The 18,112-nt window shown below is 34.2% G+C and overlaps 2 pseudogenes; both read right to left on the reverse strand.

Annotated features, from left to right (window-relative positions):
* Positions 1 to 18,112, reverse strand: part of LOC128183616 (deleted in malignant brain tumors 1 protein-like) — a 492,435-nt pseudogene that overhangs the window by 310,800 nt on the left and 163,523 nt on the right.
* LOC128183435 (uncharacterized) overlaps positions 1 to 18,112 on the reverse strand; it is an 82,169-nt pseudogene that overhangs the window by 20,609 nt on the left and 43,448 nt on the right.

Below are 18,112 nucleotides of genomic sequence, written 5' to 3' on the forward strand. Positions count from 1 at the left end.
AACTTGAATCTACACTATCTGAGGATGCTTTCACACAAGTTTTAGCTTTTCTGGCCAAATGGTTTTTGAGAAGAAGATTTTTGAAAAATATCAGCAAGTTTTCAATAAATCCTAATTATCTCCCCTTGAAAGAAAGTGTGACCCTTAATTTTCGCAACCTTGAATCCCCTTAATGCAATGATGCTTTGTTTCAAGTTTGTTTGAAATTGATGCTTTGTTCCAAAAAAGTGATCAGAAAAGCTCACTTGAGCTTTCATCTCAGGCGAGCTAAAAAGTGATATTAACCCCACACACCGCATGAAGCACGACAACAATTGCAATTGGTCATCTGAGTCATTCAGGTGACCTAAAAATCTACAGGAGGGAGAAATGAGAGAAAATTATATTTTTAATGTTCCATGCTTCTATATTTTTTTTAATTTTTTGAAATTAATTCATCAATAAATCAAACATACCTGAAAGAACTTCGACTTCAACCTCCCTGGCACCTGAACTCTTAGAGCTTGAAATGGCTGTAAAATATGTCATTGAAATTTAATCAATATCATCATTACAATTAAAAACATTAGCATGAAAACCGTCACTAAGTTCATGATATAATTGCATTTACATGATTTTATCAAATTTTATCAAAATAAATAATTGCTGTTTAACTGTAAATAGAGATAGTGGATTTTAATTTTATAAAATCTATGAATAACAAACTTACATGTACAAAAGTTGCCTTCCAACTGATTTAGAAATTTTCCAACTTGTGTTATTGTTTTCATTGCCGGAGGGCACTGGTAAACATTTTCATTCATTTGTTTTGAATGTCCAAGATGTTTATAAAACATTTCTCTCTCATTTGGTGGTACATCTAAGAGAGCATATGATGTTGCAACATAGTGCCTCATATCTGTTGCACTTATATTGCGCTCCAGTCCTGCTTTTTTGCATAAATTGTTAACAGCAACCCACCCTGAGGCATGATTTTTTGAATGCTTTATGTTTGGAAATGCATATGTATTGTCCTCATTAATTTCTGCTCCTCTGCGTACTTCATAATCTGTTAAAATTTTCATTGCTTGCCAACAGTCTTTTGGTATGAGAAGTGGCACTAGCTTGGTTACCTTTGAAGCATGTATGTAAGCAATTTTGTTTTCGCACAACAGCTTTTTTTCTATATCATCTTCAACATGTTCTACCTTTGTTTGATCTATCCATACACCTTGGAGGGCATCTTCCCAATCTTTGACTGTCATTCTGCTTGGCTCGCCCCCTCTTCTGGCATTAAACAGGGTTAATCTGCAAACAACAGCATCTCGTAGCTGACTGTATTTTGAATAGTCAAAAGTCTCATACATATCTATTGAGAGACTGTCAATAATTTCCTTTGTGCAGTCTCTTAATTTCTCTATTTCCTTTTCACTTGGCAGTCTTACTGGTCTTCTTAAATCAGACTGTCTCTTTTTTACTACTGATTCTTCAGCACTGGCAAAAAAGGAAGGCCAAATCAGCTGTAAAACAGAGATGAATTTAGCCATTTCTTCTGCTTTTTCATCCTGTTTCATTAATAGATAATTTGCTCTCATAACCTTGCAAACATCACTTATGAGATAACGCAGAGAAACTTTCAGGCCATTTTTCACTGCATTTGTATCTTTGTCTGTGGTAATAGAGCAAATGGCCTCTTGAATATAGAGAATGAAATCTCTATCAAACATTTGGCTGCAAGAATTCAATTCTATAGATGGGTTTTCCTTTGCAATAATTTGTTTAAACTCCAAAAATAGGCGAGCTAGGCGTCTTAGATTAGACATAAGAGATGACCTTTTCTCTGTTCTCTTCTCAGTGCCCTCAAAGTTTTGGAAGCATAGATATCCATATCTTTGGATCCAATCATCAGATCGAATGACAGATGAAATCTCACTTTCTTGAAAACGATTTAAAATCTCTTCAACATAAGAGTGTGAGAAGTTTGGCTGACTCACCAGTTTGATGTTATATGTTGCAGGGTAGTCCGTGGTACCTTCTGCAGAAGCACACCTTTTCTTATGTCTGTTAATTATCTTTCTGTGATAGAATCCTTTACAAAGGGAACACATAGCCAATGCGTCCTTCCCTTGATTTCGCTCTGCTAAAATCTTGCTGTAGTCTGGATTTTTTTCCTTAAGAAGATTTTTATTTGCTAAAAAAATTCCTTCTTTTTTTATCTTCTGAAATTCTCTGTCTCTTAACTCCTTTGGTAATGCCAATGCTGCTTTAACACTTTCTTCCATCTTGTGTTTTCTCTTCATGTGGTCAGTGAGCCGAGAGGCCATTGTACCACAAAATGGACATGGTCTTCTTGGTCTGGATGTTTTAGATTTGGTTTGATTACCTTTAAATTTATATATTAAAATAAATAAATAAATAATTTAATTTTTGGTTATAAATTGCAATCTGATTGGCTAGAAAAATTAATTCATATTATATAAAGAATGTTGTAAAAACTTCCTTGAGAATCATATGTGATGAATGAAGCTAAGTTATACATTGGTACATTATTACATTAATAAAAAGTATGAAGTGAACACCTTGGAAATTTTATAGAAAGCATTATGCAATCCTTGTGGTACTCATACCTATTATGTTTATACAAGTGTAGCACGTGGAAAGAGTGTAAAAGCATATAATAGAATTTTTTAATTTAATAATATTATGAATAATGGAGGATGCTATAGCTGTTATTACAGAAACCATTCTAAAATGATACTGGAGAAATACATGTTGTTTTGTGTACAGAAAAACCCGGTTATAGCGGAGTCCTAGGGACCAATGGATTTACTTCGTTATATCCGTATAACGAATTCGTAATAATAACTATAGTGAATTCATTCTATACATGATTTATTTCACCAGTCTATAATTTTTTACTAAGTTAGGTTTAAAATAAAAATACATTACTTTGATACTTTTTATTTCGGATTGTGAATCCAAAAAATTATATAGAAAGAAATTTATCTAAACTATTATAAAAATGGTATTGCAAACTTTTTTAACTGTAAAGAAATTCGTTATAAAAGTGTTAATTTTTGTTATTATTCACCTCTACGGGACTCAAAATCAGTTCGCTATATCTGTAAATTTGTTTTATCAGAACTCATTATAACAGTAAAATTTTGCAAAGATTTGTTAAGAATTTGCCAGGGGACTAAAAAAAATTCACTATATCCAAAAATTTCCTATATCCGTGTTCGTATTTAACGAGTTTTACTGTATTAAAATACTATCCTAAACATAAGGCAAAAAAATTTATGTAGTAAACATTATTAAACTTGTATTTTATAAACAGGGTTTCACTGCCAATTAGTGAAAAAATAAGCAACAGAAGTTTTCTGTGTTTACCCTTAAGGCATCAGCATGCAGTGATGGTTCAAAACTGAACCATTGTACCACTAAATTGTGATACCATTTGCTCCTTGTATTGTACAATGCAAACTAAATCCATACTTATAAATTAAGGCATTTTGCAAATAAACTACAAATTAAATGCCTGCACCAAAGTACTTGCTTACACCTTTGGTATTTCAACACATGTGAGATAATGTCCGTAAGGTATAATTGAATTTTAACTGATAAGTTATTACTGTGAAATTAATAAAAAACCTACTTTCATTTTCGATAAACAAGCCCGAAATAGCAAAAAAGAGTAAGGTGGTGGACACGCTTTGGCAGATCCAAGTCAGGAATAGTCTCGATCAAAATACATACTTGCAATGAAATAATATTGAATGATTACGTAAAGAGTCTATTTAGAGAATATATAAAAGTTAAGATTTGACAAATGTTAAATAATTAAAATAAGTCAATTCATTTTTTTAGTGCGCAATTTTAGTTTTGATACTCATTCTCTGGTGAGAGAATGGGATAGAACTTTCCAGAACGGGGTAACCAAGAATGCGGATTGACTAATCAAAGAAAAAGTGTAAGACGAGTTCATTATACATCGAGGGCAGATACCTTGGATCGGACTTCAATTTATACAAAAAGTTCATGAAAAAAATGGAATAGAACTTTCGCGAACAGGGTAACCAAGAATGCGGATTGACTCATTGTGTAAAGTGTTAATTCCCGCGCTTGCACCAGGTACTGTAAATTCCTTATATTAAGCGAGTACTTAATTCTGTGACCCCTCTATTTTGTATCAAATCACGAGAATATAAAATTGCGAACGCAGAACATTTATCCATACATCCTAGCTATCAATTTTCAGAAAAGAATTGCGAGGGATGCTTCTCGCAATTTTACGCGGATATAAATTCCTCATGTTTAATTAGGAATTTACAGTATCATCTAGTAAAAGTTAATATTTTTAACACTGTAACACAAGTTGTAATTGCAAACTGGCAGTCATAGAAATAATAAAATGTAAAATGATTGCAAATGCATTACAATTGTGAAACAAGAGACCCATTGGGCCACATCGCTCACCTGAGCAACAATGACTTTACATGGGCATTCAAAGGATATTGTGCCATATTGCCCCTCTGTGGTGGAATAACAAAAAATAAATACTGTAAAGTATCAGAATTTTACACTTATTTTTGCATACACTAAATCTTTGACATTGTACCTTTATGGAAAACGATTTTAACCAAAAATAAGACCCTATGAAAGATATAAAATTAAACTTTTGGTAGAGGTACACTGTTAATAAACATCTAATTCTCTTATTTTTGTTCTGCCCCACCCCCCTTCCCCTACTTTATAAAGCGATCAAAATATATGAGAGCATATATGTACATTTTCTTCCTCAACTACTTACTAGTTATTGTATTTTTTTTAAAAATATATGAAAATAGTTAATGTATTTCATTTTATTTAAAAAATCCTACATGTGAATGAAGGAAATTGTACCTCAATGTGCTCAATTCCTCAAATTAAAAATATTCAAAAATTAAATTGGTCTTCCTCATTATAAATGACTGTTGTTTACTTGGTGTGAACTCGTGTGACGTTTTATAACCTTACTCACTTGATCGATGAATACACTCCAATAAGAAGTGTTGTCATGAGAAACGGTAAAGAGCTCTAATAATCAATGTTTTGACAGGCATATCACTCTATTTTACTACGGCAAACCTATTATTTTCATCTTAATTCAAAAACAAAATGTCGTTTAAGCAAAATCTACCTCTTAGCCAAGTTGGTAAGCGGAAGATTCTCCCACATAGCAGGTTTGAAAGGTATGGGTACTCAATAACTTTTTAAATTTTTTTGAATGAATCCATAGTACTAATCAACATCTGTAATACTCCAAATAAATCGCAAAATTTGGGGCTTTCTAATATTTGAGATGGACCCCTTTAAAAACCAGATGGTAATATTTACTAGAGTTTTGATATTGTAGTTTTTACACACAAAAAAATCAATCAAACTGGTCTCTGAAAACATTACATACCTGTTGGATTTTGATGATCTGCTGTTTGTTCATCCTCAACTGCAAGATTCTGAGACTCATCACTGCTTAGGCAAGATGAATTTCTGCCAAGATCTACCTGCAATTGTAATTTTTAAATCAGGTATAAAAAGGGTTTGAGATAATTTGAGCTTTTAAAATTTTGTGTGAAGTAATCCAAACATATTCCAGTTTATAAACAATTAACAAGAGTTAAGAGGAAGCAAAAAATTTATTGGGTCTTATACCCAAACATCTGGTATAGCTAAATTAACAAACACTGCAAACCGAAATACAATCATACATAAAACAATAATACACATATATTTGTAAACACCGAAAATACATGTGTAAATAGTTTGGCGCTTGGGGGCTTCTCAATGCTTCCCTACCAGTAACAGCCTGGGCTGTTAGCATGAAAACGACACAAGACCCATGCCTGGGGCTGATCTCCAGCAGACATCAAGACTAGAACAGATTGTGCTCGGGGCTGATCCCAGCGAGCATAAATTAGAGGGAAGCATGACCCGGGGTTCGCGGGTATGATAAGGCAACTCTCAGCGATCAAATTCCTCTGATCAATATGACGTCACAATAAGCAGCATGATGTCATATTTTACTCAGAAACTTTTCGATTTTAACTTTATCTCTGGTTTAAATTATAAAAACTACAGGCATAAAATATAACAAGAAACTCTTCTAACTGAATATATCTTCGATTTCTCTCTATTACGTATAATTATCATTGATGACGTCATAAGCATGTTTAATAGAGAAGATCATGTCGGGAGACAAATCATCGGAATGCAGTGTAAACAATGCCAAAATAAGACTTATTCAATACAGATACATAAGATTTAGATGAGTGTCAGTTAGGATATTATCAGGATAATACAGGCATGGATATTTTGTTTAATCAGCGAGTTTTATAAGGTAAGCAGATCGACATTTATATGGCTTGACCAGCCTTTCCTCTGCCAGTGTGTACAAAAAAGGCAAAAGTGTAACACTACCCCGGATATTATGAAAGATGACTTTGGTAAATATCAACGGTATATGACCTAAACTACTTAAAAAGTGCTGCTAGAATCCTGTGCTTGTTGTTTTAAACGAAAAATACATAGTATTTTCAATGAAATTATAGAAGTTGAGAGGGTTTCCGATAAATATTTACAATATTTATTTTATGCGATTAACAATAGGATTCTAGCAGTAATACCAATTAACATGAACTAATTGCCGATCGAATTATTGTAGCAAACATACAAATGAACTTTGGGGTAGTGTTACACTTTTTGATTTTTTGTTAAGGTAAAAAAGTGATCTATTTTTAACTGTCACGTGATACCATGGTACGGCAGCTTCAAAGATCGAGTTGATTCCGAAGTAGAAAAATGATATCTTGGTGAACACATTCACTTGGTATTAATATTCAGCACTGTTTTCATAAAAATAAACAGTTTTTAAATTGATCATAATTTTGACGGTCATTTAACTTGGAGTTGCCTTAACCTACCCGCGTTGATCCCTGAGCGGGCATATATTAGAACAAAACAAGACTCGGGGCTGAAAACATTTTAATGGCTGCCTAAACATGTGGATAATCGTTTGGTTCCAGTCATGTTTGTTATCATAAGGATATAAATGTCTTCATGCATTAAGAGTTAATTTGATGCTTTGTACTTGTCAATGAGCCTCAGCCATAATTCTAAATTATCCAGATTTATTTATTTGTACCATAAATCTGCCTTTCATATAGACAAATCTAATTATTCTTTCTGTGTTAATGTTACGATCAGGTATTCAATGAAATGCTTGGCTTAGTGGCTCCATGGAGATCTAGCTACTACATACATATAAGGTAAAGGGGTTCAAGTCACTGATGCACAGGTAAAACCTTTTGAAAATTTTGCAGCTCAGGGTCGGAGAACCTAGCTTTATTGTAAAAATTAATTATCATGATTATAGTAAAGTAATACAAGCTTCAGTCTATGCATGCAACTTAAAGTCTTTTTATCGATCTTGTAAGCAGAGAGACAATTGAACTTTATTACAATAAAGTCATGTACGCACTTGTGTATACTAAGCATCCCAAATAAATATCACAAGATGCACCATCCATGCAAGTTTTAAGGTAGGAGTAGTAATAACTTAGATGTGGCAACCAAAGGGCATCTGCTCTAAATCTTTAACCAGGTCTGAACATCGATGATAAAGCATACTTCCCCCTCCCTTGTCTCATTGAGTTAAAATCAATGCCTTAGTTTTTCCTCAAAAGACTTCTGTTCTCCGTATTTTAGATAACCATTCTCATCTCTCTCTCTCTCTCTTAAAAGTTGGAGATAACCTTCTCCCCCCTCCTCCTTTCGTCTTTGACCAATAGTGTTAATGACAGGCTTAAACTTACAGTAAATGTATTGTATTTGGCGTGTACGATATTTGGCGGAAACTAGTTTTCGAACAAGTTGGCATGGATTTGAATTAGCGTATTTCTGAATGTGACTATTCCTATACATAGATGTATCATATGGCATTTAGCGATGTACTTGTATTGCGGAGGGCCGCATTCCGCCAAAAGCGCTAAATAGAATACACAGCCAAATGTAGTACGTTTACAGTAGTTTGCTACAATGCTTTTACATTACCTTCACAAATTAAAGCCTTTATATTTCTCAGAAAAGCAATTTTTTAATCATTTCTATTACAACATTTTATTCAACCTGAAGTATTTAGCCTGTGGTTGAAAAGAACTATAAATGTAAATCATAATGTGACTTACGTTGGTGCTCAATTTCTTTGCATGACAAGTTGTTCTGTGCTTAACAAACAAGGCTACATCACTATAAATGCCTTTGCATCTTCCACATCTCAAAAGATCATGTTTTCCTTAAAAAAAATTCAAAAGTTAAAAAAAAAAACACTCATCCAACAAATGTGAAAAAAGTTCACATCTTGTATAACATATTGTAGCCCTTACTAACTTATTACCTTCAGCAAATGTACTATCTGTATTAACATCTAGAGAACTATCTTTTTTCTTGAACTCTTTTGAAACAATATCCTGGGTTTCTTTTATAATCTCTTCTTCTTGTGACTCTTCTACAACATCTTCTTCCGGCAATCCTTGTATATTCTCTTCCTCTTGTGACTTTTCTACAACATCTTCATCCGGCAATCCTTGTATAATCTCTTCTTCTTGTGACTCTTCTACAACATCTTCTTCCGGCAATCCTTGTATCATCTCTTCCCCTTGTGACTCTTCTACATCTTCTTCTGACAATCCTTGTATCATCTCTTCCTCTTGTGACTCTTCTACAACATCTTCTTTCGGCAATCTTTGTATAATCTCTTCCTCTTGTGACTCTTCTACATCTTCTTCCGACAATCCTTGTATAATCTCTTCCCCTTGTGACTCTTCTACATCTTCTTCTGACAATCCTTGTGTAATCTTTTCTTCTTGTGACTCTTCTACATCTTCATCCGACAGTCTTTGTATAATCTCTTCCTCTTGTGACTCTTCTACAACATCTTCTTCCGGCAATCCTTGTATCATCTCTTCCCCTTGTGACTCTTTTACATCTTCTTCTAACAATCCTTGTATCATCTCTTCTTCTTGTGACTCTTCTACATCTTAATCCGACAATCTTTGTATAATCTCTTCCTCTTGTGACTCTTCTACAACATCTTCATCCAGAAATCCTTGGATAATCTCTTCTTCTTGTGACTCTTCTACAACATCTTCTTCCGGCAATCCTTGTATAATCTCTTTTTCTTGTGACTCATCTTCAACATCCTCTTTCAGCAATCCTTGTGTAATCTCTTCCTCTTGTGACTCTTCTACAACATCTTCCGGCAATCCTTGTATAATCTCTCCCTCTTGTGACTCTTCTTGAACACCTTCTACCGGCAAACCTTGTGTAATCATTTCTTTTTGTGTTTCTCCTACATGATGGACCAAATCTTAAAGATGAAGGAAAGTCGTTAAATTTTAATACTTGAACTGTCTCATAAAGTGGTTTAAATTACTACAGATTACAATTGGTAATACTGTAAGATAAATTACAGACCATGAAACATACTACTTCACAACACATTTGATGCAAGCTTTTTAAAGATTAACATGAAATGCTTAATACACTTTGCCTGATATGCTAAATAGTTTGCTAAAATGCAAACAAGAGAAAAGCTGTCAATGTGACAGCAAACCAGGTTTTCTTTCATGTGAACTGTATCCATAATCCTATCAACACGTATCCAGTGAAATGGAGTACCCTATATGCAACATTTTGCCAAAAAATGACTAAGTTCAAAAGCTAGTATTTTTTTCATAAATTATCGGAAATCAAAATCCTAGCAATATGCACACCTCTGATATATGTACAATTGATCTGCAAAAGAACAACTTCCTATCTTGAGAACTGTAGGAGGAGTTATCCGTACAATGAGGGTACCCTATATGCAATATTTTGCCAAAAAATGACTAAGTTCAAAAGCTGGTATTTTTTTCATAAATTATCAGAAATCAAAATCCTAGCAATATGCACACCTCTGATATATGTACAATTGATCTGCAAAAGAACAACTTCCTATCTTAAAAACTGTAGGAGGAGTTATCCGTACAATGAGGGTACCCTATATGCAAAATTTTGCCAAAAAATGACTAAGTTCAAAACCTGGTATTTTTTTGATAAATTATCGGAAATCAAAATCCTTGCAATATGCACACCTCTGATATATGTACAATTGATCTGCAAAAGAACAACTTCCTATCTTGAAAACTGTAGGAGGAGTTATCCGTACAATGAGGGTACCCTTTTGGCAGCCGCCCGCCCGCCCGCCCGCCCACCCGCCCGCCATTTTCACCATTTTAATAACCGGATTTTTCCGTTGGAAAACCCGGTTAAAAACATGAAGCGTTTTATCTTGATTGACTTCCATTTTAATTGGGTCCTCATGAATTGCTCTATTGATATAAAGAATTGTTTTTAAAATGGCAGGAGATAACAGAAATACTTTAATAAATACATTTATTATAAATAAATAAATAAACATATTCTAATAATGAAATTTGATTTTTAGCCGGGCTCTGCTGAAAGCAGAGTCCTGGCTATAGGCAGGCCAATCGCCAATGTTACTATAAATAGCACAAATAAACAAAAAACCAAACAGCATCAAGTTAGAGCTTCCGCTATACCAAATAGTTACACAAAGAGCCACGTTTTGTCAAAAGTGTTGGCATTTTGTTTCTTTTTTTAAATTTCGAATGAATTGTCTATCTTTTTTTAGTTTTCTTATTAATAACGTGTTTTTAAAACATTACTATGCATTTTGGACACATACAATGCGCATGAATTTCCATGAACTACTTTGCTGCACGATGAAGAAACGGGATTGAATATATAATGCTTGTTGAAAAATTCAAGGCAGCAACTGTTGAACTTTTTAACTTCTACTATACAGACTTATTTTTTGTTTATAGCCGCTTACAAAATTTGGTCGCTCTCTGATGCTTTGCCGACATTAAAAGCATGAGAGAGAGAGAGAGAGAGAGAGAGAGAGAGAGAGAGAGAGAGAGAGAGAGAGAGAGAGAGAGAGATTTTCAGTCTTTACTACACAATATGCATAAAGACACACCAAAAGAGCCCGGCTTTCAGTACTTCAGTACTTTGATTTTAAAAGTAATATTGAACGAAATACTGCTATTTGTGTATGTATATCTGATTGATTCATAAAAGGAAGGGGGCAAGAATCATTGGAATTTCTGATTATCTATATTCAAGCTCAAGGGGTGAGGTAAAGCTAGGTGCAGTATTAGCATCCATGGTCAATTGTGGTCTGAAACAGAGATATTATTACAGGGTAATGGCAAAGCATAGCAAATTGAAGCTGATAACTGATAGTAAAACGTTACAAGATAACAGGAGACACATCTTATGATAGGAAAACACATGCTTAGACAGCTGCAATTTATCTCAAGGCCTTTAAATAACATGTATCCCTTTTGCAAGAAAACATGGTGAGACTTTCATACTATTGTTCCTGCATTGCATTAATTTGGATCACATTTGTATAGTGTGCTAGTCCAGTATTTTGAGGAAACTTGATGCCAACATTAACACATATGCAACAAATGCGAGACATTGTACAACGTATGTGAGAGCTCAAGTGAAGCTAAAACATGTTGTAAATTGCTCCAGTGCCAATATGTTGAAAGGGCCTCAAAATAGAATGTATATTTGATTAAATGACCAAATCATAATTTACCTTGAAGTTATTATATTGAAGAAGAGGCCCTTAGGGCTTTGACAGTAACCTGAATACCAACAACATCAGGGAGTCTCATGTTTCCATTTTAAGCTTAAATTTTTAGTCTAAACCCGAAACATCTCTTACAAGTATCCATATTTTTATTATTTTGCAAACACCAATGCACTAGACAACATTGAGATGGTGACTATCTCATAGGGCTTCAAGCTTAAATAATGCACAATAGGATAAAAAGCACTTTAGAGAATAAATTGATTTGACCTTGACCTATAACTTAGAAATTTTCCATCTGGCGATGAACTTTTAATTACATCTCATTACAGCTTACAGAAATATTGGTTCAACCTGAGCAAAATTAGGCAAATAAGGAAATAATCTACAACAGTCTAAAACTGATTATAAAGAGATCTGATATAACCTTCACATTCACTAGGTTCAAAGTCACTGCACACCATTAACTCAAAAGCTCTGTTTATGTGAAGTATGACCCAAATATAGCTACATGAAGGGTATATATATGCTTAAAAAGATTTTGTGTGATTAACTATGACCTTGACATTTGACCTACAAACATCATTTAAGGTTACTGCATACCTTTTGATCAAGGGCACCTTGTGGGTGAAGTATGAGCAAGATTGGATCAAAGGGAGGAAAGCTATGCTCCAGACAAAGATTTTACATATAATTCTGCTATGACCTTCATATCTGACCTTGAAACTTGGTTTAAGGTCATTGCAAACCCATTATTTAAAAGCCTTGTTATATAAAGTATTAGTAATATAGGGCTAAGTGGAGAGTATATATGCTCTGAAAAAAGAATTTCTGCATGATCCGATATGACTTTGATCCTTAACCTAAAAACTTGTTCCTATTCAGAGACCTACTCTACTCCACACTATGCACGCTTAGACTACGTTTAATGCCGCAGGCTTTGCCTGAATCAACTAATGATTTATACAAAACGCTTCAAGGTTCATATGAAACACTAATTGGTTTACATAAAATGCTAAACAGTTTACATGAAACATTTCTTGCATGAAAGTCAATGTAGTTGTAAGTTTCATCAGGGTCTGTACATAATTAAGCTTTAATGAATGCTTAATAAAAAGAAATAAAGAGTTTTGGTATTCCTGGTTTTATGTAACACCTAGCGCCATTCCCCCCATCCCCCCCCCAAAAAATCTACCTTCTTAAAAAGGAATGGCCATGTACAGTATCTGTAACGTTATTTCTTACAAAATAAACGATAGGATAGGATTCATGCACGATATGATAGGATTTACGCATGATAGAACAGTATTTATGAAGTATTTACGCATGATACAATATGATTGATACACGATAGGAAATGATAAAGGACATGCATGATAAATGTAAAATCGTTTTAAACGATATTTATGATAAACCTGATGATGTCAGAATTTGAGAAAGAACACGAATCAAGATATACAGTATGTATTACAGTCAAACTTGTATAATCCAGCAGAGTGTGGTTCTGACAAATTTGGCCAGATTAGGCAACATCCGGTTTGGAGGACATCAATGCAAATTAATTTTAGTATGAATGCAGCAGGTCATAACCTGTTTACTTTTGCAATATTTTCCTGGTTCTCCTGAAATATATTACACCTCCTTGATCATGATTTTAGTTTTTCATTTTCAATTTTTATTTGGAAAACAATTTTTGCAAAACGGAATACATACAATAGAATTACTTTTCCAATCAAATCGTTGTAATTGATAAATTTTCAAACATCAGATTAACCTAAGAAGTCCGACACGAGACAAGTGTATGATTCAACGGAAATTGTTAAACAAACATTGACCACACAATGAGTCAACAGGTGGCCGATAACGTTATGGCGAGAACTGTTTTGATGCAGAGAACAATGGATAACATTCAAATAAAGGGAATGTAATAAAAATGGAGCATTTTGACAGAATAAAATGTAACTGTAATTGTAAGTGTAATGAACACGCATTACAAATGATATTGCAGTCTTACTCCCACGGTATCCAGAATCACGTCCTGAAAAAATGGGGTGAAGTATAATAAACAAGCATTCTGAGAGTATTGCATAAGCAATACACGTCCCCTACCGGTTTGTGGAAATTGTGAAAACAATGCACTGTTATGCAGAATATCGAACCCGAACATTAAAAAATTGGAATATAAAAAACTAATTTTCTTGAAAATATGTCAACCAGACGCTACAAACGTGTAAACTTGATCTGTAGTTTGACATTTTGAAGCTGTTCAGCAAATTTCATATTATTCCTCAAACGTAAAAAGAAAAAAAGTGTGGAAAACTGAAGTGGGACAGACAGACGGACGGACGGACAGACGGACTCACGGATGCAGAGGAAAGCTATAGTCCCCTCCTGTGAAAACCAGTAGGGGACTAATAACTCCCACTTTTTATCTAATTTTGGCTGAAAAAATGTGTCTTTATTTATCAATGCTAATTTGGATTTATATTCATAGTGGTTTAAGTCAATAGCAACAACAGGGAAATTGATCGATAACAGAGTAGACACGATCCAAACTGCACAAAATTTTTTTAATGTAAAATTATAGGAAACAAGAGATGCTTGTGAAACACTTATCCCCCCCTTGGAAACATCCACAAAGAAAATGAGCGTAAACTTAAAACAAGAGGCCCAGGGGCCACATCTCTCACCTGAGCAACAATTGCCTTAATTCTGATCAAATTATAAGCACTACAGTTTCAAAATATCTTGACAACTAAGTACAATAGATCTTGCTAAAATAAAATTGAAATCATGATTTCATCAAACTTAAATCTGCATAACCTGTGCTTTCACACTAAGTACTGAGTTTTGGACCGAAAACTTTCCCAGAATATTTTTAAAGATTTTCTCTATATATTACTATATATTACTATGTAAAAATTCAAACAGCCATCATGGCCTATCTCTAGGGACTGTGATTTTGCAAACTTGAATCTACACTACCCGAGGATGCCTCTACACAAGTTTAAGCTTTTTCTGGCCAAATAGTCTTTAAAAAGAAGATTTTTCTCTATAAATTCCTATGTAAAACTTGATCCCCCTCTTGCGGCCCCACCCTACCCCCAGAGCCATGTATGAACAAACTTGAATCTACACTATCTGAGGTTGCTTCCATTTTAATTTGAGCTTTCCTGGCCTAATAGTTTTTGAGAAGAAGATTTTTAAAGATTGTCTCTATATATTCCTATGTAAAACTTAATCCCCCATTGTGGCCCCACCCTACCCCTGGAGACCATGATTTGAACAAACTTGAATCTACACTACCTGAGGATGCTTCCATTTTAATTTGAGCTTTTCTGGCCTTACAGTTTTTGAGAAGAAGATTTTTAAAGATTGTCTCTATATATTCCTATGTAAAACTTGATCTCCCCATTGTGGCCCCACCCTACCCCCAGGGACTATGATTTGAACAAACTTGAATCTACACTACCTGAGGTTGCTTCCATTTTAATTTGAGCTTTTCTGGCCTAATAGTTTTTGAGAAGAAGATTTTTAAAGATTGTCTCTATATATTCCTATGTAAAACTTGATCCCCCATTGTGGCCCCACCCTACCCCCCGGGACTATGATTTGAACAAACTTGAATCTACACTACCTGAGGATGCTCCAATTTTAATTTGAGCTTTTCTGGCCTGATAGTTTTTGAGAACAAGATTTTTAAAGATTTTCTCTATATATTCCTATGTAAAACTTGATCCCCCTCTTGTGGCCCCTCCCTACCTCCGGGGACCATGATTTGAACAAACTTGAATCTACACTACCTGAGGATGCTTCCACACAAGTTTTAGCTTTTCAGGCCGAATAGTTTTTGAGAAGAAGATTTTTGAAAAATACCAACATATTTTCAATAATTCTCAATTATCTCCCCTTTAAAGAGGGCGTGGCCCTTCATTTAAATCCCCTTCACCTAGTGGTGCTTTGTGCCAAATTTGGTTGAAATCTGCCCAGTGGTTCTTGAGAAGAAGATGAAAATGTGAAAAGTTAACAACGACGACGACAACAACGACTACGACAGACAACGGACAAATTGTGATCAGAAAAGCTCACTTGAGCCTTTGGCTCAGGTGAGCTAAAAACTGGAATTTTTCTAAGTCCAATGGCCATAACTCTGTCGAAAATTGCTCTATCATACCCAAAATCAAACTTGACCTAGATATTATCATGATAAACCTGTATACCAAATTTCATTTCAATATGTTCATCCTCTGCGAAGAAAATGAGCGGAAACTGCAAAAAACTAGAATTTTTCTACGTCCAAGGGGCATAACTCTGTCGAAAATTGCTTGATCGTACCCTATATCGAACTTGACCTAGATATTATCATGATTAACATGTATACCAAATTTCATTTCGATATGTTCATCCTCTGCAAAGAAAATGAACGGAAACTTATTGGTGGACCGACCGACCGACAGACCGTCAGATCGACCAGCAGACAGCAGCAAAGCAATATGCCCTCCCTTCCTCCAAGGGGTGCATAAATATCAAGGGACTGAACAATTTTGCCGGTTTGCACAACATCCGGATTTAACAAGTTTTACTGTACAAGGGTTCTTAGAAAAGTTCGCAGACAAGTTCAATTGTCAGCAGACTATTCGCATGATACCACTGAAACTTTTCATATTTAATCTTGACAAATTTTCTGAGAATTATGTAAAGATTTATTTATTTTAAATGCACCCTAAAAAATATACAGATTAATTATTTTGATATGATAGGATTCACGGAGCATGTCAGTTTTTAATTGTTTTATACACATTTTTCCTTATTAAGAAAATGTACAGTTTAAGTGCATAAAAATAAACAATTTTCATATGAGATCACAATAAGTAATGAAGGTCATTTTGTGAAAGTTTCAATTTAATTGAAATTTTTTTGGCAGTTTTATAGCCAAATATGGACAACCAACTTTAGAAAAATGAGTCAAAAACGTTAACGTAAATGGACACTTTGGAGCACCAGGCCGTCATTAAATTTGTTGTGCATGCAGAAAAATCTCCAAAAGGTTCTATTTCTATAGGTCAAAGCTTTACAATTGGAACCACAAATGGAATTGAAGGTTTGAAAATGGAAATACTGATATCTTGAGCTCTTAATTTAAGCACCCCTCCCCCCTAAAGCCCAGGCCCCGAGGTTATAAAACTTTCTTGAGTACGATCTCGTACTACAAATCGTACTCCTTGCTCCAAATCATACTCGTACTCAAGGTATCGAGGTTATAAAACTTTTTCATACACATACTCGTACTCCAGCTGAGTACAAAACGGCGATTTTCTGAGTAAGCTTTGAAGCTTTCTCAAAGTCGTACTCAAGACATTTAATCTAAATAAAATGCAGTGCAAACATATAATATTGTTAATATTGCAACGTTGCTGTATTACATGCTATGATTTAATCATATATACATGTATATGAATTAAAATGGAAAGTTTTTACCATTTTATTAATGACATATCTAGATATAATGGAGGTGAATTTAAAAGGTACCTGCAGCCCAGCCGATGTGAAACATATGTTAAAGAGTTTATTTACCAAAATTTAATGCAAAAAACCGCATCGAAATCGGTGCAAAAATAAAGGAGTTACGCCTCTTCAAAGTGGCTATTTTTACCTGCTTTGGGAAATCTAATCAAGAGAAAACAGAATTAGGCGATAACGAGGCTTCAGCGGAAGTGACGTCACGAGGTCAACACGAGGGAAATTTCCTTACAAAGCTATACAAATTAAATTTGATTTTTCAGCCAAAATGATTGATATAGGTCTGATGTTTTGACGTATCTTGTTATTTTAAGTATTGTAGATCTAGAAATTTGTATCCGTTATTATTTTATTACAATCAGATTTCTTTTTAAAGGATTTTAAAATTTGTTATTCTCGTTGCCTTTTTACCGATGAATACGATATCTTAAAACGCTTACATGGGCAAATTTATGTTCATTATTCATTTTTTGATTACATAATATCCTTTCACGCATGAATGATCCGAGATAATGACACAGGTAAACAGGTAAACTAACGAAGCCACTGCTCCAGACACACGTGTATCTGGGTTTGTATACACAAGGTACAAGAGTCTGGTGAACAAAGAGATGGTTTCACACCTCTAGACTGGTAAATTGATTTGTGTATAATTAACTACTCAATTGTTAAAAGATAAAACAGAAAAATAAATTAGACTGTGTAAAATCAAGCATTCGTCAGCTAAAACATGTCCGTCAATCAGTGATTAAAGAATCATGCATGATACTATTAAATAGTAAAACTAATGTTCGAAGTAAATGCATTTTTTGTTACTTATCTAATCACTTAAATAATGACCAAATTTACAATTCAGCAATTGAGACCTTTTTTATGTGAATAAGTAATTATTTCAGATTTATAATTTCTTAT

The sequence above is a fragment of the Crassostrea angulata genome, chromosome 5 (genome assembly GCF_025612915.1).
Source record: "Crassostrea angulata isolate pt1a10 chromosome 5, ASM2561291v2, whole genome shotgun sequence".
Taxonomy (NCBI): Eukaryota; Metazoa; Mollusca; class Bivalvia; order Ostreida; family Ostreidae; genus Magallana; species Magallana angulata.